This window comes from Rutidosis leptorrhynchoides, chromosome 7 (genome assembly GCF_046630445.1).
Source record: "Rutidosis leptorrhynchoides isolate AG116_Rl617_1_P2 chromosome 7, CSIRO_AGI_Rlap_v1, whole genome shotgun sequence".
NCBI classification, from domain to species: Eukaryota; Viridiplantae; Streptophyta; class Magnoliopsida; order Asterales; family Asteraceae; genus Rutidosis; species Rutidosis leptorrhynchoides.
In genome coordinates, this window is record NC_092339.1 from 382051223 (window position 1) to 382075669 (window position 24447).

Sequence of the window (24447 nt, forward strand, 5' to 3'; positions counted from 1 at the left end):
AGCTGCAGTTTTTCTTTTGAACTTTAATTAAACCTATCAGTGTTGCCTCACAGTTGTCATATGAACACGATAGTGATATGTTTATTCTCTCAGTCTTTCTTTTTGCGAGGATCAGAAAAGATAAGTTGAAAGTATTCTGCACTTTAAACACCTATAAACATAGTATTTATATAATCAGAAAATTTCCCAGAACTAACTAATTTTTAAGGAAGCTCAACAGATAAGATGTACAAGTATGTAAGAAGTGTTTTAACTTTTCTATTACAAGTCTTCTTTAGCGGTGGCATATTGTAACCGTGATAGACACTGTATTCTTTTTGGACTTTATTTGTTGAGTTGTTGCAGAACTAGACTACTTCGAGCTAATCTCTTGCAACCTCTGAAAGATATAGAGACTATCAAAGCTCGACTTGACTGCCTGGTGAGTGGTTCTTGTGACAACCCGAAAATTTCCGACTGAATTTAAACTTAATCTTTATATGTTCCAACACGATAAGCAAAGTCTGTATTGTTGAAATCTCAAAAACTTTGAACTGTGTTCATGTAATCAATTACCCTTTGACTGTGCTCGACGATTCACGAACATTTATGTGTATAGACATGCATAGATTTTAGATATCGGTTATGTAAAAATCAGAATATATAATTGAATTTAGATGAGTATGGTTGTTTTGATTTGTATGAAAGAATATATATCGTCGTGAAAGTAATGAGTATAGTTGATGATTTGTTGAATCAGAATCGAAGAATGTACCATATTAATTGTGAATTTATATACCTCCTGAGTATTACCTACCCGTTAAAAGTTTCACAAGTAATATTTTATGCAAGAGAATTTTTATCACCGTCTTTATGAATATATATATATATATATATATATATATATATATATATATATATATATATATATATATATATATATATATATATATATATATATATATATATATATATATATATATATATATTCTTTAGATGTAATATAGATTTAATGAGTTAATATCATATTAAGCTCATTTGATTTTCGGCTGGAACTGAAAATGAATAATCTCTAACATTAAAGATTACATAATCTTCACAGAGTATTTCACTATTGTGATCAATATTTCATTATATATTCTTATTGATATTTCCTCAGTGAATCATGTTGATGCTCATGGAATTCTTGTGAACTTCGCAAAGTACGAATGATGTTTTCTAGAAAGTTTCGAATATATCGAAAATGAAAGTGTAAAATCCAACCTATAATTGAATAATACACTTGTTTTATTATGGGATTCATTGAATTGAAGCAGAGATTGTAGTTAACGATGGTTAAGTTTTTAACGAAGGATGTACATCATAGCATATTAGTAATATGAATTTAACCGAGTAGTATCTACCCTTTTTCAATTCATACATAATAGCTTAGTACGAAAAGATTTATTTTGATCTCAAAATTCATATATTTATATATAAAATATACATATGATTTCTTCAGGGGAAATGAGTTATTACTTCATAACTCGTTGATACAATATGCGCGTTGTTGATTAGTGATGATGTTTGCGGGGATTATGGATCTGGCGGAGCTTGTGATGTTGTAGATGCTGCTGATATTGACGATGCTGACAGCACTGACGGTGCTAGTGATGCTGACGGTATTGTTGATGCTGCTGGTAAAACAAGTTTAACTTGTAATTCATGCACCATTCCTTGTCAGGGTTTTTACTCTTCCTTTTTATCATCTCGGTCCACACATCTGATTTATGGTTAAGGCTAGAATAGATAATCTCTAAGACTTTAGAGATTACATACTCACTACAGAATGCTTCTTCAATGAAGTTATGAATCAATACTTCATCAGTTATTGTTGTTGTTATTCCTTGGTACCTACAGTGCGTATGATGTTGATGCTCAAGGTGCAAATTGTGATGTTGAGATGTGGGATGCGAAGGTTGTTGTTGGTGGTGGTAATGGTACTGTTGGTGTTGATGATGGTGATACTGCTGATCCCGGTGATGCTGCTGGTGCTTGTAATCTTTGCACCATATTCTCTAAAGCCACTACTCGAGCGCGAAGCTCGTTGACTTCTTCTATTACACCGGGATGATCGGTGGTTCGGACAAGCGGGTGAATAAGATCTAGAATTTGAGATAATATATAATCGTGACGAGACACTCTGGAAATGAGAGAGAAAATGGTGTCTCGGACAGGTTCGCTGGTAAGTGCTTCAGGTTCTTCTCCAAGTGGTCAATGTGGTGGATGGAAGGGATCCCCTTCTCTTGTCTCCAATGATTGAGGAGGCTAAGAACCCATACCCAATTCATCCAGAATAGATGATGGCTGATTGGTTGATCCATTCAGGTCCCACTGCGTTCAGAGCTCGAGTGAAACTCCATATCGAAATTTGAGGAACTTGAACTAGTGGAGAGTTCCATTTCGTACGATTGAAAAAAGGATTTTTCGATATGAAATGATTTCCGGCTATCGGATGGTATTCTAATTATATATATATATATATATATATATATATATATATATATATATATATATATATATATATATATATATATATATAGAGAGAGAGAGAGAGAGAGAGAGAGAGAGCAAAAGATTTCGTAGATTACGGAGAAATTTACGGAATATGTCAGGCAAAGTTTACAGTAACAGATACGCTGAGATATGAATTAACAGATACGCTAAGATATGAATTTTGTATATACACTTATTCATGCAATCAATTCAATAAGATGTGTCTAGACTAAGAATGATAAGCATGTACTTTCCGACAAGAAATGATAAACAAAACTTTTTGACATGCAGCTAAGGTCGAAGTCCAGACTTACTAATGCATCTTATCAATTATCAGTTAGAGAAAGAGTTTTATCATCATTCTTAGATTTTTACAAAAGTATTATTATTATTATGATATGATAAACAAAAGTATAGCTTCGAGATATAACCGATATCATCATTCTTAGATTTGTACATCTTTCAAAGCTATACTTTGACTTCAAAACTGTGATAGAACATTACTTCTATTCATAAAACTCAGAGAAATATTCATGTCGTTCAAAATTCTAGAACATCATATGTATATTAAAGATTACAATCTGTGTTAAAACCCTTCAAAATTCCTGAAGACACTTCAAATAATGAACAATCGAGATGATGATCCAACCACATATTATCCACATTCTTGCACCTGAAAAACTCTCGAAATCAAAGTCATAGTTTAACACGTATCCGTATCAGACCCTTTGACATTTATTAGCAAAAATAACTTTTCAATACCTTTTCAAAGTAGACAGTTTTATCACAGCTCCAGCAAATCTACTTCAATGGTTCATTCGAATAAGCCTTATTATAACGATTACCCCTTCATCATTATTACCGGGGAACCCTTTATATCTCACCACAGTAGCAGTAAACTTACCAACAATTTCATTGATCTTTAAGCCTCTCCGAAAAATCACTATACTTATTCATTGAAATTCTATCATGTACTCATCTGTATCTTGTAATGGCAGTTGCCATACTAAAAAGCTTGAATCATTATTCTCGAATTTTACAGCAATTCTACGCCAACAGTTATATATATACATATAACGTCTACCTCCAAGACTTACATACTTCGAATGTGAAGTTTCTGAAAAACACCCTAAACTTCGAACTAGTTCTCGAAATTTTGAAAAATGTTGATGAAGCAGCAAAAGCTGTAAATGAACTTAACAGCCAAAAGTTTGATGATAAAGAATAGTGTGTTGGCAAAGCTCAGAAAAAGAGAAGATTTGGTACTGAAAAATGGATTGAGCAAACCATGAAGGAGGCTGTGGACAAATCACAAAGACTAAACCTGCCTTCAAAGAATCCAAATGATTCAGTGTCTACTGAAGTTATTATCGAATACCTTACTTCTGACTCTAAACCTTTACGAATAAATCTTCTTCATCATTCATCAATGTTAGAAATTCTAATATATCATCGTATCTTTCATTATAAATATCCTTGATAGTTCTGAAGATATTTTTATAACTATTCTTATCTGAAATCATTTATCCCTTCGCACTATCAGTGTTACATCATAAAGGAAACCGTTTAGTTTCTATATTCTGTAAACCTTCGAGTTTAGATTATGAATGTTTTTGAAGTAGTGTTGGGAACTGAAGCATGAGTTAGTATAATATAATGACACTTGATCAACGTGATTATATTACAGTAAGTCATGCTGAGTTTTTAAATGGAACGTGATGATTCACAGGCTATAACGTCATCATGTGCCATATTACACGACTCTTACATTATATCTAATCTATAAACATATCAAGAACATATTTTCTTGAAAGTCCCATCTTTTCCCTTGAATTCTGGTAATTTGACAAATCAAGATTGTGCCATTACAATTTCTCTCTTAGAACATTAGCCATGTTCATTCGAAACTCCATACCTACGAATTCTGGACCATTACTTGCTGTGCTTAATGGATAGAAGAGAAAACAGAGCATGAAGCTCCGAAATAGAAATAGAGGTATAAATCGTAGTAAATAAGAAAAAGCATTAACTGTGGATGTCAATGATTATAAAAAGACAAGAACAGGGACTCCAAAAAATAAGAAAAGATATAAAACACGACGATAGTGTATAGATTTCAAACCGTATATATCAATAAGTATTGCAACGTAAAGATACGGGAGAACTAAAAACACAATAAAACCAAGAGTATAATAGAAGTGAATAGATTCCTCCGGTGGCAGATGAAAAAGAAGAACGATAGATATGAAAGTTATGAGTATATCAAGAATCAGAACTAGATGGAGCATATTGACGAATGCTTTAAAGTATGAGTTAAGGGAGAATGAATAGAAGGCGTGAGTTGTAAGGAAATGAAGGGGGTGGATTTATAGTAAAATATCCGACAGATCAATCAAAACAGATGATCGCATTTAAAGCGGATCCTAATTTCCTTAATTACCGAAGAATCAAATCTTATTACAAAGATTTTCTTCAAATCTCTTGAACTCCAGAAATCAACCCATCTACGTCAAAAGATATGACGAAACTTACTTTTCTCATTTTTTTGTGATAGCTTCACTCGTACTCTTTACATAATCGAGTTGTTTTATCCAAATTAGTCGCTGATGATAAAACTCTAATTTTCAGCTCGTATACGTCATGAAAACATACTTATTGACAGCCATGACCATTCCAATCAAATTTGGAGACGAAATTTCTTTAATGGGTAGGTACTGTGACAACCCAGAAATTTCTGACTGAATTTAAACTTAATCTTTATATGTTCTGACATGATAAGCAAAGTCTGTATTGTTGAAATGTCAAAAACTTTGAACTGTGTTCATGTAATCAATTACCCTTTGACTGTGCTCGACGATTCACGAACATTTATGTGTATAGACATGTATATATATATATATATATATATATATATATATATATATATATATATATATATATATATATATATATATATATATATATATATATATATATATATATATATATATATATATATATATATATATATATATATATGATATAGTTATATTAATTGAAAACGTTAACAAAGTATTAGATGTATAATACTTTACATGAACATATTTGTTTCAATATATATTTAATATAATTATCGACGGAAGTAAAAGATAATATCAAATGATTGAATTATCAGATACATTGTAAATATGATTACGGGTCTCTGTTATGAGGTCCACTATGATTTAAAAAATCTATTCTTTTAACAATATTCAGAAAATGGTAAAGTGATTTACAAGTAAGAACAAAAGTTAGTGAAGATTCCTGTTTGATTTTCAATTCATGCTTTATAATACTTTTCTCGTGATTTAATAAGATAACTATTTTAATTTTCATTTTTTTTAAGAGAATGTAAGAACGGGGAATTAAATAACTTAGACGTTGGACATTGACAAGTTGAGTAAATTGACGTTTTGCATTAAAATGATTTCATACGGTTATCTAACTTTTGAACTTTATCCCACGCTTCATCATCAAACGATAATTTAAAGACTTGAAAATCTGTTATGAGATATATACGATTTTACTTTTCTAAAACGTTTTATGATATAACGATTTCCATTAATTTTAATCTTTTAATAAAATAACCCTTAAATATATTTAATTTTGGCAAAACAAAATATTTGATTTAGTTTCCAACGTACTAAAACGTTTTCAGTTTAAAAAAGAACTTTATTATTAAAACACTTTATAAGATAAATTGTTATAAATTTTGAAGAACTTAATTAAAGCTTCATATTATAAATTTGAAAATATATTTTTAATGTTTTAAAAGATAAAGATATTACTAAATAATTTCGAAACGATTTTAAACGATATAAAGAACTTTGAAATATAGTTAGTTTGGAAAAATTAAATATTATATTATTAAATATTTTGAAAATATATATTTCGAAATGAAAGTCTATATATATATATATATATATATATATATATATATATATATATATACATATACCTATTTTACAGTATAATAAGATTTAAATATTAATCTAGTTAGAAAATATTTTATCTAAATAATACTATTATATATATATATATATATATATATATATATATATATATATATATATATATATATATATATATATATATATATATATATATATATATATATATACATATGTACATATAACGAGACATCGATTTAAAGAAGCAAATGACCAAAACACTTAAATGAATAAGTTTCATTTCAATTGGTATAATTATTGGTGAAATAAGTCTAGTTATTGATAAAGGTACATGTCGCGAAACGTAAAGTACAAGTTTTCTAAGCGTATGAAAGGACGTTCGAAAAACCGGAATCGGTACGTAAGTCGAGCGTCAACGTACAATTCATCTGTGCTAAAATTACAAATCAACTATGCACGAGTATATAATTTAATATTTAATTAATTCTAAAGATTAAATATATTATATATTAAATATATATATATAATGTGTCGGTAGCATAAGAATTACGAATGTGAGTTGGATTTATGTCTCATGCAATCGCATGAGATCTCCACACAATCCTCATGCGATCGCATGAGGGGTTAGGTGAGATTACATGTCTTTAAGTATCAGACGAATTCTAGTTTCTAATTCACTTCACTCGATCACTCTTTCTCTAATATTACTCCGTAAGATATATTTAATTTAATTTATTTTATTATTATTATTATTATTATTATTATTATTATTATTATTATTATTATTATTATTATTATTATTATTATTATTATTATTATTATTATTATTATTATTAGTATTAGGGTTATTATCATTAGTATTATACATATACTACTACGACGAGGTCATGAATGTGTTATTTCATACGGGTTTCTCGAGCGGGATAGAGCTAAGGAAGTTATGGGTTATTGCTAAGGAGGTTATGTGTATGATTCGGAGGTATAGCTCGTGAGGTCAAACTAGTGTTTATCATATCCGTCGCGTCTACGTACTTTCCTGCAATATTGAATCACAATATTAATACGTGAGCATTCATATCTTATCTTTTATATATAATTAGTGTATCCCTGACTAGTGCTCGAGTAGATATGATTATGCATGCATGTATGTTTAATTTAGTCGTTAGATAGTTTTGATGAATCATGAGTTTGATACATATGCTACTGAGATAAGGTATATGATATGCATGTCGTTGGAAAGCTGGCGAAAAATTAATAACTTTTCATTTAGAAAGTGTATGGTTTCAATGAACGGATTAAAAGATATAGTCAACTGAATTATCAGTAATTTTAGTATTATAATTAAAACGATTATTATTATTATCTTCGTTATTATCATCGTTATTATTATCTAATTATTATTATTATTATTATTATTATTATTATTATTATTATTATTATTATTATCATTATCGTTATAAATATTATTATTAAAAATTTTCATTGTTATTAGTAGTACTACCGTTATTATCATTAAGATTATTATTAACATTATCATTATTATTATTACTATTATCATTATTATTATTATTAGTATCATTAAAATAGTTATTAGTATTATCATTAATATTATTATAATATTTATTATTATTAGTATCGTCTAATTATTTTTATTACTATTATTATCATTATTATGAATGCGATATAAAAGAGGACTAAACGATATTAAACATGTCGATTAGGAAATAATAAGTATAAGTATCATGATTCAGTTAAAATATTGTTAAGATTATGATTTAGATCAAAATATCGTTTTCATTATTTTTATCATTAATATTAAAAGTATCATTAATAGTAAAACTCTCTTTTTTTATTAAAATTATCATTTTCAATAGAAATATCATTGTTATTATAAAATATCATTATTATTATCATTTAAGTATTATTATTATTATTATTAAATATTACCATTTTGAATAGAATTATTATTTTAGATTAAATATTAATATTATTATAGTTAATATTAAAAAGTATCGATATTTTCATAATTAGAATTATCAGTTTATCTTAATTAATATCATCATTTGTAAATATAAATATTATTATTAATATTAGTAGAATAATAATAATTATTATTATTATTACAAAATAATACAAATTTTACTTATTATTATTATTATTATTATTATTATTTTATCAAATAAATATGAGATGCAAAGATATTTTTACCACACGTAATATAATTACATTAATAACAGATACCACTATATATTTTTATGATATTAAGTAAACTTTATAAATGTTACTACTTAAGATATATAAAAGTATATTTTTATCATATATAAATTTTAATATAAATTTTTATTTATTAATAAATGACTTGTATTATTTACTTTAATAAAATCTGATAAATATATGTAAATATATAAAATGACTACATTTAAGTTATATAATAAACATATATAGATTTTGGAAGTCATTTTTGGATTAGATGACTTTTGTTGACTTTTGCATGAAAATCTCGAGCATTAGGATTGTGATATACTACTACTTGACCTAAATTGTTAGACAGATATTGATCAAACATATAAATATATATACTTAATATAGGTTCGTGAATCCAAGAACAACCTTGCACTTATTCAATGCCATCATATGTATTCTTACTACGAAATACAGTATTGTGAGTTTCATTTGCTCCCTTTTTAAATACTTTTGCAATATATATTTTTGGGACTGAGAATACATGCGCTGTTTTTATAAATGATTGATGAAATAGACATAAGTAATCGAAACTACATTCTATGGATAGATTATCGAAATCGAATATGCCCCTTTTTAGCTTGGTAGCCTAAGAATTAGGGAAATGGCCCCTAATTGACGCGAATCCTAAAGATAGATCGATGGACCTTGACATGTCCCATTCGGGTTATGAATGCTTTAGTACTTCGATTATCATGTCCGATGAGAGTCCCGGAATGATGGGGATATTCTATATGCATCTTGTTAGTTCGGTTATCAAGCGTTCACCATATGAATGATTTTTATCTCTATGCAGTTTGCGAAATGCCTGATATGAAATGATGTTTACGAGAAATGAAATGAAAATCTTATGGTCTATTAAAATTATGGAAATGATTGATTACGATAAACTAATGAACTCACCAACCTTTTGGTTGACACTTGAAAGCATGTTTATTCTCAGGATTGAAAGAAATCTTCCGCTGTGCATTTACTCATTTTAAAGATATTACTTGGAGTCATTCATGGCATATTTCAAAAGACGTTGCATTCAAGATTTTTGATTTCAATAAAGATTATTATTAAGTAAATGACAGATTAGGTCATTTATAGTTTGGATATTATGAAATGGTATGCATGCCTGTCAACTTACGATGAAATGAAAGTTTGTCTTTTCTAAACGCATGCAATGTTTGTAAAATGTATCATATAGAGGTCAAATACCTCGCAATGTAATAGTATGTTATTGTATTCGTCCTTATGGATTTGTACGGGTAGTCTCATGTGGTATCAGAGCGTTGGTCTTAGCGAACCAAGTCTTGCATTAGTGTGTCTAACTTATAATTGATAAGATGCATTAGTAAGTCTAGACATCGACCTTAGCTGCATGTCAAAAAGTTTTGCTTATCATTTCTTGTCGAAAATTACATGCTTATCATTCTTAGTCTAGACACATCTTATTGCATTGATTGCATGAATAAGTGTATATAAAAAATTCATATCATAGCGTATCTGCTAATTTATATCTTAGCGTATCTATTACTGTAAACTTTGCCTGACATATTCCGTAAATTCCTCCGTAATCTACGAAATCTTTTGCTCTATATATATATATATATATATATATATATATATATATATATATATATATATATATATATATATATATATCGTACGAAATGGAACTCTCCACTAGTTCAAGTCCCTCGAATTCCGATATGGAGTTTCATTCTAGCTCCGAAAGCAGTGTGACCAGAATGGATCAACCAATCAGCCATCATCTATTCTGGATAAACTGGGGATGGGTTCGTAGCCTCTTCAATCATTGGAGACAAGAGGAAGGTAATCCCTTCCATCCACCACATTGCCCTCTTGGAGAAGAACCTGAAGCACTTGCCGGCGAACCTGTCTGAGACACCATTTTCTCTCTCATTTCCAGAGTGTCTCGTCACGATTATATATTATCTCAAATTCTAGATCTTATTCACCCGCTCGTCCAAACCACCGATCATCCCGGTGTAATAGAAGAAGTCAACGAGCTTCGCGCTCGAGTAGTGGCTTTAGAGAATATGGTGCAAAGATTACAAGCACCAGCAGCATCACCGGCATCAGCAGTACCACCATCATCAACACCAACAGTACCATTACCACCACCAACAACAACCTCCGCATCCCACATCTCAACATCACAATTTGCACCTTGAGCATCAACATCATACGCACTGTAGGTACCAAGGAATACCAACAACAATAACCGATGAAGTATTGATTCATAACTTCATTGAAGAAACATTCTGCGGCGATTATGTAATCTCTAAAGTCTTAGAGATTATCTATTCTAGCCTTAACCATAAATTAGATGTGTGGATCGAGATGATAAAAAGGAAGAGTAAAAACCCTGACAAGGAATGGTGCACAAATTACAAGTTAAACTTGTTTTACCAGTAGCATCAACAATACCGTCAGCATCACCAACACCATCAGTGCCGTCAGCATCGTCAAAATCAGCATCATCTACAACATCACAAGCTCTGTCAGATCCATAATCCCCGCAAATATCATCACTAATCAACAACGCGCATATTGTATCAACGAGTTATGAAGTATTAACTCATTTCCCCTGAAGAAATCATATGTATATTTTATATATAAAAATATGAATTTTGAGATCAAAATAAATCTTTTCGTACTAAGCTATTATGTATGAATTGAAAAAGGGTAGATACTTCTCAGTTAAATTCATATTACTAATATGCTATGATGTACATCCTTCGTTAACAACTTAACCAGCATTAACTACAATCTCTGCTTCAATTCAATGAATCCCATAATAAAACAAGTGTATTATTCAATTATAGGTTGGATTTTACACTTTCATTTTCGATATATTCGAAACTTTCTAGAAAACATCATTCGTACTTTGCGAAGTTCACAAGAATTCCATGAGCATCAACATGATTCACTGAGGAAATATCAATAAGAATAAATAATGAAATATTGATCACAATAGTGAAATACTCTGTGAAGATTATGTAATCGCTAATGTTAGAGATTATTCATTTTCAGTTCCAGCCAAAAATCAAATGAGCTTAATATGATATTAACTTATTAAATCTATATTACATGTGAAGAAAATATATATATAGATATATATATATATATATATATATATATATATATATATATATATATATATATATATATATATATATATATATATATATATATATAATGACGGTGATAAAAATTCTCTTGCATAAAATATTACTTGTGAAACTTTTAACGGTTAGGTAATACCCAGGAGGTATATAAATTCACAATTAATATGGTACATTCTTCGATTCTGATTCAACAAATCATCAACTATACTCATTACTTTTACAACGATATACATTCTTTCATAGAAATCAAAACAACCATACTCATCCAAATTCAATTATATATTCCGATTTTAACATATCAGAATCCAAGACGAGATATAACCGATATCATCATTCTTAGATTTTTACATCATACTTTGACTTCAAAACTGTGATAGAACATCACTTCTATTCATAAAACTCAGAGAAATATTCATGTCGTTCAAAATTCTAGAACATCATATGTATATTAACGATTACAATCTGTGTTCAAACCCTCCGAAATTCCTGAAGACACTCCAAATAATGAACAATTGAGATGATGATCCAACCACATATTACCCATATTCTTGCACCTGAAAAACTCTCGAAACCAAAGTCATAGTTTAACACGTATCCGTGTCAGACCCTTTGGCATTTATTAGCAAAAATAACTTTTCAATCCCTTTTCAAAGTAGACAGTTTTATCACAGCTCCAGCAAATCAACTTCAATGGTTCATTCGAATAAGCTTTATTATAACGATTACCCCTTCATCATTGTTACCGGGGAACCCTTTATATCTCACCACAGTAGCAGTAAACTTACCAACAATTTCATTGATCTTTAAGCCACTCTAAAAAATCACTATACTTATTCATTGAAACCCTATCATGTACTCATCTGTATCTTGTAATGGTAGTTAATATACCAAAAAGCTTGAATCATTATTCTCGAATTTCACAGCAATTCTACGTCAACAGTTATATATATACATATAACGTCTACCTCCAAGACTTAAATACTTCGAATGTGAAGTTTCTGAAAAACACCCTAAACTTCAAACTAGTTCTCTAAATTTTGAAAAATGTTGATGAAGCAGCAAAAACTGTAAATGACCTTAACAGCCAAAAGTTTGATGATAAAGAATAGTGTGTTGGCAAAGCTCAAAAAAAGAGAAGATTTGGTACTGAAAAATTGATTGAGCAAACCATGAAGGAGGCTGTGGACAAATCACAAAGACTAAACCTACCTTCAAAGAATCCAAATGATTCAGTGTCTACTGAAGTTATTATTGAATACCTTACTTCTGACTCTAAACCGTTACGAATAAATCTTCTTCATCATTCATCAATGTTACAAATTCTAATATATCATCGTATCTTTCATTATAAATATCCTCGATAGTTCTGAAGATATTTTTATAACTATTCTTATCTAAAATCATTTATCCCTTCGCACTATCAGCGTTACATCATAAAGGAAACTGTTTAGTTTCTATATTCTGTAAACCTTCAAGTTTAGATTATGAATGTTTTTGAAGTAGTGTTGGGAACTGAAGCATGAGTTAGTATAATATAATGACACTTGATCAACGTGATTATATTACAGTAAGTCATGCTAAGTTTCTAAATGGAACGTGATGATTCACAGGCTATAACGTCATAATGTTCCATATTACACGACTCTTACATTCTATCTAATCTATAAACATATCAAGAACATATTTTCTTGATAGTCCCATCTTTTCCCTTGAATTCTGGTAATTTGATAAATCAAGATTGTGCCATTACAATTTCTCTCTTAGAACATTAGCCATGTTCATTCGAAACTCCATACCTACGAATTCTGGACCATTACTTATTGTTCTTAATGGATAGAAGAGAAAATAGAGCATGAAGCTCCGAAATAGAAATGGGGGTATAAATCGCAGCAAATAAGAGAAAGCATTAACTGTGGATGTCAATGATTATAGAAAGACAAGAACAGGGACTCCGAAAAATAAGGAAAGATATAAAACCCGAAGACAGCGTATAAATTACAAACCGTATATATCAATATATATATATATATATATATATATATATATATATATATATATATATATATATATATATATATATATATATATATATATATATATATATATATATATATGATATAGTTATATTAATTGAAAACGTTAACAAAGTATTAGATGTATAATACTTTACATGAACATATTTGTTTCAATATATATTTAATATAATTATCGACGGAAGTAAAAGATAATATCAAATGATTGAATTATCAGATACATTGTAAATATGATTACGGGTCTCTGTTATGAGGTCCACTATGATTTAAAAAATCTGTTCTTTTAACAATATTCAGAAAATGGTAAAGTGATTTACAAGTAAGAACAAAAGTTAGTGAAGATTCCTGTTTGATTTTCAATTCATGCTTTATAATACTTTTCTCGTGATTTAATAAGATAACTATTTTAATTTTCATTTTTTTAAGAGAATGTAAGAACGGGGAATTAAATAACTTAGACGTTGGACATCGACAAGTTGAGTAAATTGACGTTTTGCATTAAAATGATTTCATACGGTTATCTAACTTTTGAACTTTATCCCACCCTTCATCATCAAACGATAATTTAAAGACTTGAAAATATGTTATGAGATATATATGATTTTACTTTTCTAAAACGTTTTATGATATAATGATTTCCATTAATTTTAATCTTTTAATAAAATAACCCTTAAATATATTTAATTTTGGCAAAAAAATATTTAATTTAGTTTCCAACGTATTAAAATGTTTTCAGTTTAAAAAAGAACTTTATTATTAAAACACTTTATAAGATAAATTGTTATGAATTTTGAAGAACTTAATTAAAGCTTCGTATTATAAATTTGTAAATATATTTTAAATGTTTTAAAAGATAAAGATATTACTAAATAATTTCGAAACAATTTTAAACAATATAAAGAACTTTGAAATATAGTTAGTTTGGAAAAATTATATATTATATTATTAAATATTTCCAAAATATATATTTCGAAATGAAAGTATATATATATATATATATATATATATATATATATATATATATATTTTACAATATAATAAGATTTAAATATTAATCTAGTTACAAAAAGTTTTATCTAAATAACACTATTATATATATATATATATATATATATATATATATATATATATATATATATATATATATATATATATATATATATATATATATATACATATGTACATATAACGAGACATCGATTTAAAGAAGCAAATGACCAAAACACTTAAATGAATAATTTACATTTCAATTGGTATAATTATTGGTGAAATAAGTCTAGTTATTGATAAAGGTACGTGTCGTGAAATGTAAAGTACAAGTTTTCTAAGCGTACGAAAGGACGTTCGAAAAACCGGAACCGGTACGTAAGTCGAGCGTCAACGTACCATTCATCTGTGCTAAAATTACAAATCAACTATGCACGAGAATATAATATAATATTTAATTAATTTTAAAGATTAAATATATTATATATTAAATATATTATATATTAAATATATATATATATATATATATATATATATATATATATATTTATATTATGTGTCGGTAGCATAAGAATTACGAATGTGAGTTGGATTTATGTCTCATGCGATCGCATGAGATCTCCACACAATCCTCATGCGATCGCATGAGGGGTTAGGTGAGATTACATGTCTTTAAATATCGGACGAATTCCAGTTTCTAATTCACTTCACTCGATCACTCTTTCTCTAATATTACTCTGTAAGATATATTTAATTTATTTTATTATTATTATTATTATTATTATTATTATTATTATTATTATTATTATTATTATTATTAGGGTTATTATCATTAGTATTATACATATACTACTACGACGAGGTCATGAATGTGTTATTTCATACGGGTTTCTCGAGGGGGATAGAGCTAAGGAAGTTATGGGTTATTGCTAAGGAGGTTATGGGTATGATTCGGGGGTATAGCTCGTGAGGTCAAACAAGTGTTTATCATCTCCGTCGCGTCTACGTACTTTCCTGCAATATTGAATCACAATATTGATACGTGAGCATTCATATCTTATCTTTTATATATAATTAGTGTATCCCTGACTAATGCTCGAGTAGATATGATTATGCATGCATGTATGTTTAATTTAGTCGTTAGATAGTTTTGATGAATCATGAGTTTGATACATATGTGTAACGACCCGGAAATTTCCGACCAAATTTAAACTCTAATCTCTATATGGTTCCGACACGATAAGCAAAAACCCTAAAGTTGACCCGCACTTTTTCGATCGTTCTATACTTATAAGATTAATATTTACATAAATTAAACCTTACCAACATGATAAGCAATCTAAATTGTTGAGACTTATGTTTTCGAAAAGAGTTTTACACAACGTTTGACCGTCTAGTTTGACCGATGATATCACGAACTATACAATATATGATAATTATACGTTTGTGTATATATATGTATATATACATATTTAACATGATCTAAGAATGTTTTAATATCTCATTTTGTATTAATAACAATAAGTTATAAGTATATTTTGAAACTACTAACTTAAGTTTTCAAAACGATAACCATACGTAACGTTATTTGACTTAAATACTTATGACCTATAATGTTTATACATATATCGTATAAGTAATGTATTTAATCACTTTTAAAGACTTAAATACATAAAACAATATAAGTATATTTACAAAAGATAGCTATATTTGAATCCTCGTTCCGTTTTCTCAAAGATTTCTATACGTATACCTAGGGTATATGTACCCGTATCATACGCAGCTTCTAGATGTATTTACTATTGGTATATACCAATAAAAATCTGCTCCTTAGCAGCCTTAAATGATTAAGAAACATGTGGAACCAACCATTTGTCAAGTAGCATGAATTATTTAGCAAGAAAACAAAGTTAGGTATTTTTTTTTTCCTTTATAACCTAAAAACATTTTTATGCATGCACACCATTTCTTCACCCCATTTTCTTATACTTACACTTCCATTTCTCTCTCAAAATACTCTTAACTTCATACTTGATCATCTCCAAGCATTTTACCCATCATTTAGCTTCAAAAACCTTACTTAAACACCATAAGAAAACCATACAAAAACACTTCAAGAAATCCTTCCAAGAACACAAACTTACTTCCAATCTTTCATCCAATTCCATCACCCTTTTGGTTCTAGCTTTTTACTCCTCTTTTACAGAAACCTTGTCCAAGGAACTTGAGGTAGTATCTATGTTCATAACCTTATTCGATTCATATATATATAGCTATCATATTTTGTGGTATACAATTTTAACAACAAGAACATAGTTTGAAAGTTTTCAAACTTGTTTGCAAACTAAATAGATCCTTCTAACTTAACTTTTAAAATACTTCAAGACCTGTAATATAACTTAAATATATGCTAACTTAACAAGGTATAACTTGGTTTTTCAAAGAATATCTTAAAAACTGTTTTTACGACGTCGGAGTGTAACCGGGGACTGTTTTGGGTTGGATAATTAAAAACTATCTTAAACTTTGAATTGGAGGTTTATGTTCTGGAAAAATGATTTTTACTATAAATATGTTAACACATAGAAATTTCATGATTTAATTCAAAGTATAAGTATTTTTAGAAAAATGGTCATTAAGTGTTATTTTTTTGTAACAAAAATGTTTAACTTCATAAGTTTCACTAAAGTTTCACCTATGCTGTGTGATTTTGAATACAAACCAAGGTATTTTCAGTTCATAGTCTTAAAGAGGGACTCGATCCAAGGAGATGGCAAGTTGAATCAACGAAAACGGATTTGTAACGAAGAAACTATGACCGAAACAAAATTGGTTATCCTAGACTTGTTTAACTTCGGGATTAATTGGGAAAAATTAAATAAATCACATATTTCTAAGATAACATGATATTTTATATATATGTACTTATAATTCAATTTTATATGGTTCAGGATCACCCGTAAACAACACGAGAAGATTAATCATAAGATCCCATGTTTGTACGCAACACGTCATTTGACAACACCGGTACTTTATGTACGCAACACGTCATTTGACAACACCGGTACCGTGGGTCAAGATTAATCTCGACCAATACATATACGATGGGGTTTTATTTATTTCGTTGGGGGTTTTATTTATTTCATTGCGGGTATATTAAACATCTAAAAATGAACCATTAAAATTGAATTACTAACAACGAGCTGCTAACTACGGACTAAGGAATTATTCAAAGTATTAAAAGTATAACAAGTATATATATGTGACGTTTGTTTAAAAAGAAAAGGTATTGATATATTATATATGGATAGGTTCGTGATATCAACCGGAGACCAAGTCAAATTATATATATCTTCAAGACGAAAGTGAGTATATAGTCCCACTTTTAAACTCTAAATATTTCGAGATGAGAATACATGTATTTTATGTTTTACGTTATGGACACAAGTAACTGAAAAATATATTCTACGTTGAGTTGTACCACTGGCATACTTCCCTGTAGCTTGGTAACTAATATTTACAGCGGTATTGTAAACGCGAATCCTGTTGATAGATCTATCGGGCCTGACAACCCCAACCGGACTGGACGACCAGTATTCAACGGTTGCACAGTACTTCGTTTCGTGACTACACTTGGTACAGTGTAGTAAGATTTCATATTAAAGGGAATATGCGACGTGATTAATTGTTAAGTATGGTTACCAAGTGCTCAACCACTTAGAATATTTTTATTAAAATGTTTATATATGAAATCTTGTGGTCTATATTTATATCGCTGTCGACATTAAACCTATATCTCACCAACTTTATGTTGACATTTTAAAGCATGTTATTCTCAGGTATGAATTAAGTCTTCCGCTGTGCATTATCTCGTACTAAGGATACTACTTGAGGCCATTAAGGACTTATATCATAAGGCGTTGCATTCGAGTCATTGAAGTTCATAGAGACTATTATTAAGTAAATGGCGGTTTAGGTCATTTGAATATTATGAAATGTCAGGCGAATATGTCAATTATGGATGTAACTATAGATTGTCTTTTAAGAATAAATGCAACGTTTGTAAGATGTATCATATAGAGGGCAAGTACCTCGCAATGTTATCAACTATTGTAATTCGTTTGTAATCAATATGGACAACGTCCGGATGATTAGTTTCGGATCCTTTCAGTTGGTATCAGAGCGTTGGTCTTAGCGAACCAGGCCTTGCATTAGTGTGTCTAACTAGTAGTTGTTAGGATACATTAAGTGAGTCTGGACTTTGACCGTGTCTGCCTGTCAAAAGTTTTGCTTATCAATCCTAGTCGGAAATCATCTGCTTATTATCCTTAGGGAACTGCCTGCTTATCATTCTTAAGTCTAGACACGTCTTAATGCATTTAGTGCATCGATAATGTATAGACAAAATTCATATCCTAGCGTATCTGTTACTATAGACATTGCCTGACGTATTTCAAAGATTCTCCGTAATTCATGGGATTTTGATATTATATATACATATGTAAATTATGTATTGAAGAGTACCAAACCCAACTCCTATAATCTATTCCAAACCAAAAATTCATTTCTCCGACCATACAAGATGGATTCTTCATCCAGCTCAAATTCCTCCGACTTCGATAGCTTCGCCGATATGGATTTCCATTCGAGCTCCGAGAACAGCGTTACCGGAATGGATCAACCAATTTCCCATCATCTATTCTGGATGAAATGGGGATGGGTTCGTAATATACTAAATTTCTGGAGGCAAGAAGAAGGTGATCCATTCCATCCACCAAATTGTCCTCTTAACGATGAACCTGAAGCACTTACCGGCGAACCTATTCGAAACACCATTTTCTCGCTCATTTCTAGAGTATCTCGTCATGATTACATACTATCCCATATTTCAAATCTTGTTCATTCGCTCGTTCCAACCGTCAATCATCCCGGTATAATAGAAGAAGTCAACGAACTCCGTGCTCGGGTAGTGGTTTTGGAGAATATGGTGCGAAGGTTACAAACACCAACAGCAGCACCAGCAGCATAATCCGTACTACCATCGTCAACGCCGACAGTACCTTTATCACCCCAATCACAACCGCGCCTTAAATCTCAACATCACAATCTGTATCTCGAATATCAACATTACTTCGAGTATGATCTTCGTTCTATATATCGTTCTACATCGATTATCTTCGCTTTACGTATCGTATGACGATTATGTAATTTCTAAAGTCTTAGAGATTATGTAACCTAGAATTAACGATAAATCAAATGAGTTTAATATCTTATTGACTCATTAAATCTATGATTATCTCTGAAGAAAATATATATGCAAGTATATTTTCATAAAGATAGTAATTAAAAATTCCTTCGTACAAACTATTAATGATGAAAATATTTTAACGGGTGGGTAGTACCCGAGGAATATTTAGAATTCACATTAATAAGTTATATTGTACATTCTTGAATCTGATTCAACGGTTATCTATTATCTTACTTACAACCACCGATATTCGTATCCGCTCACCCCAGAATAACCATTTTCAATCAAATTTCATATTCGGATTTTGACCTACCAGAATCCAACAAGTGGCATAAAGAAGAAAACATTGGACAAAATAAAAAAAAATTGTTAGAAACACACGATTTAACTAATTAAAAATCTATTAAGGATTCCACGCTAATTGTTCCGGCTAACTCTGGACAATTAAAATGAATTAAAATGTTGATTGTAACATATGAAGCTAAACAATTCTTCAAGCTTGCCACTTGATTTTATCTTAAACCTCATTCGTAACTTGACGATTACAATTCGCATTCAAATCCTTTCATGATTCCTGAAAACACCTCGACCGAGAAGTTGAACCCGCCGCACCTCGCCTACGGAATGAAGATTTATACATACAGTTATACACCTGAAGAACTCTCGAACCCAAATTCATAATTTAACACATAACGTATTGAATCCTTTGCCATTTATTAGCAAGAACAACCCTACAATTCCTTTTCAAGAAGCTAATTTTTTCACAGCTCCACTTCGACTTTTCAGTGAGATTATTTCTATTATAATCATGATATTTATACCTTGTCCTTTCGCCGTCATTACCGGAAAACCTTTTATATCCCTCGACAACATCAACAGGTGCACCAGCAGATCGTTATCCTTTTGGCGAAATCAACAATCAGTATTTTGAAAATCTCGCGGAACTTCTTCCATCATATCTATAATGTCTATCCCTAAGAATTTCATAATCTGAACGTGAAGTTTCTGAAAAACACCCGGGACTATGAAATAGTTCTTGAAATGCTAACGAAGCAGCAAAAACTGTAAACGACTTTAACGGTCAAAAGTTTGATGACAAAGAATAGTAAGGTGGTAAAGCTGAAAAAAAAAAGTTTGGAACTAGAAAACGGATGAAGCAAAGTATGAAAGAGGCTGTGGATAAATCACAGGGACTGAACCTGCTCTCAAAGAATACAAACGATTCCGTACCTGCTGAAACCGTCAGTAAGAACCCTACTCTTTATTCAAAACCTTGCCCGGATGATATTTTTCATCATCATCTTATCTTAGATATTATAAGATATCTTCATATCATTCGTTATACATATTTTTCATATTTCTGGAGATATTTTTACAACTATTCCTATCTGCGATCATTTATCTCTCCGTAACATCTGCGTTACAATATAAAAGAAACTGTGTTAATTTCTAAATTCTGAAACCTCCGAGATTAAAATATAAATGATTTGAAGTAGTGTTGGGAACTGATGCATGAATTAGTATAATATAATGAAACTTGATCAACTTCATTATATTACAGTAAGTCATGTTAAGTTTCTAATGGAATGTGATGATTCACAGTACCGTCATCATGTGCCATGTTACACGGCTCTTACATTCTATCAAGTCTCCAAACATATTAGGAACATATCACCTTGATAGTTCTATCTTTTCCAAGATATTCTGGTAATTTGACAAATCAAAAATTTTCCATTACCATTGCTTTCTTAGAGCATTAACTATGTTCATTCCAAATCTCATACCTACGAATTCCGGATCATTGCTCGCCTGACTCGAGGACGGGAAGAAGAAACGAAGGGACAAATCCCCAAAATAGAAATTGGAGTATAGAACGCAGCAAATAGGAGAGAGCATTAACTGTGGATGACAATGATTATAGAACACGGGAGTAGGAACATCGAAATATAAGGGAAGGTATAAAACCTAACAACAACCCCGAAACTACAAACCGTGCATATCAATACGTATTGCAACGTAAAGGCACGGGAGAATTAAAAACATTATAATTCCAAGGAAAGGATAAAAGAGAATAGATTCTTCTGGTGATAGATGAAAAAGAAGAATGAAAGATATGAAAGTTAGAAATATAACAAGGATTAGAATGGGATGGAGCATATTAGCGAATGTCTTAAAGTAGGAACTAAAGAGAAAGAATAGAAGATGTGGGAAGAAAGAAAGGGAAGTAGGTAAATTTATAGTGAAATATTCGACAAAGAAATCAAAACAGATTGCCGCGTTAAATCAAAGAAGATCCTGATCGCCGCAAAACTAAATCTTATTACATAAGATTTTCTTTAAAACCCTTAAATCCCGGAAATCGATCATAATCACGTCATCGGTTACAACAATTCTATATTTACTCATTTCACTCTTTTGTGATAGCTTCGCTCGTGCGTCTCACATAACCGAATCGTTTTATCTAAATCTTTCAATCATGATAAAATTTCATTATTACCTCATATTCGTCATGAAAACATTCCTATTGTTATTTATGACAACCTCTACCAAATTTCGAGGACGAAATTTCTTTAACGGGTGGGTACTGTAACGACCCGGAAATTTCCGACCAAATTTAAACTCTAATCTCTATATGGTTCCGACACGATAAGCAAAAACCCTAAAGTTGACCCGCACTTTTTCGATCGTTCTATACTTATAAGATTAATATTTACATAAATTAAACCTTACCAACATGATAAGCAATCTAAATTGTTGAGACTTATGTTTTCGAAAAGAGTTTTACACAACGTTTGACCGTCTAGTTTGACCGATGATATCACGAACTATACAATATATGATAATTATACGTTTGTGTATATATATGTATATATACATATTTAACATGATCTAAGAATGTTTTAATATCTCATTTTGTATTAATAACAATAAGTTATAAGTATATTTTGAAACTACTAACTTAAGTTTTCAAAACGATAACCATACGTAACGTTATTTGACTTAAATACTTATGACCTATAATGTTTATACATATATCGTATAAGTAATGTATTTAATCACTTTTAAAGACTTAAATACATAAAACAATATAAGTATATTTACAAAAGATAGCTATATTTGAATCCTCGTTCCGTTTTCTCAAAGATTTCTATACGTATACCTAGGGTATATGTACCCGTATCATACGCAGCTTCTAGATGTATTTACTATTGGTATATACCAATAAAAATCTGCTCCTTAGCAGCCTTAAATGATTAAGAAACATGTGGAACCAACCATTTGTCAAGTAGCATGAATTATTTAGCAAGAAAACAAAGTTAGGTATTTTTTTTTTCCTTTATAACCTAAAAACATTTTTATGCATGCACACCATTTCTTCACCCCATTTTCTTATACTTACACTTCCATTTCTCTCTAAAAATACTCTTAACTTCATACTTGATCATCTCCAAGCATTTTCCCCATCATTTAGCTTCAAAAACCTTACTTAAACACCATAAGAAAACCATACAAAAACACTTCAAGAAATCCTTCCAAGAACACAAACTTACTTCCAATCTTTCATCCAATTCCATCACCCTTTTGGTTCTAGCTTTTTACTCCTCTTTTACAGAAACCTTGTCCAAGGAACTTGAGGTAGTATCTATGTTCATAACCTTATTCGATTCATATATATATAGCTATCATATTTTGTGGTATACAATTTTAACAACAAGAACATAGTTTGAAAGTTTTCAAACTTGTTTGCAAACTAAATAGATCCTTCTAACTTAACTTTTAAAATACTTCAAGACCTGTAATATAACTTAAATATATGCTAACTTAACAAGGTATAACTTGGTTTTTCAAAGAATATCTTAAAAACTGTTTTTACGACGTCGGAGTGTAACCGGGGACTGTTTTGGGTTGGATAATTAAAAACTATCTTAAACTTTGAATTGGAGGTTTATGTTCTGGAAAAATGATTTTTACTATAAATATGTTAACACATAGAAATTTCATGATTTAATTCAAAGTATAAGTATTTTTAGAAAAATGGTCATTAAGTGTTATTTTTTTGTAACAAAAATGTTTAACTTCATAAGTTTCACTAAAGTTTCACCTATGCTGTGTGATTTTGAATACAAACCAAGGTATTTTCAGTTCATAGTCTTAAAGAGGGACTCGATCCAAGGAGATGGCAAGTTGAATCAACGAAAACGGATTTGTAACGAAGAAACTATGACCGAAACAAAATTGGTTATCCTAGACTTGTTTAACTTCGGGATTAATTGGGAAAAATTAAATAAATCACATATTTCTAAGATAACATGATATTTTATATATATGTACTTATAATTCAATTTTATATGGTT

The 24447-nt window shown here is 29.8% G+C and overlaps 1 pseudogene; it reads left to right on the forward strand.

The window, feature by feature from the left end:
- The window catches only part of LOC139860572 (DNA mismatch repair protein MSH4-like), a 59769-nt pseudogene that overhangs the window by 1875 nt on the left and 33447 nt on the right, over positions 1-24447 (forward strand).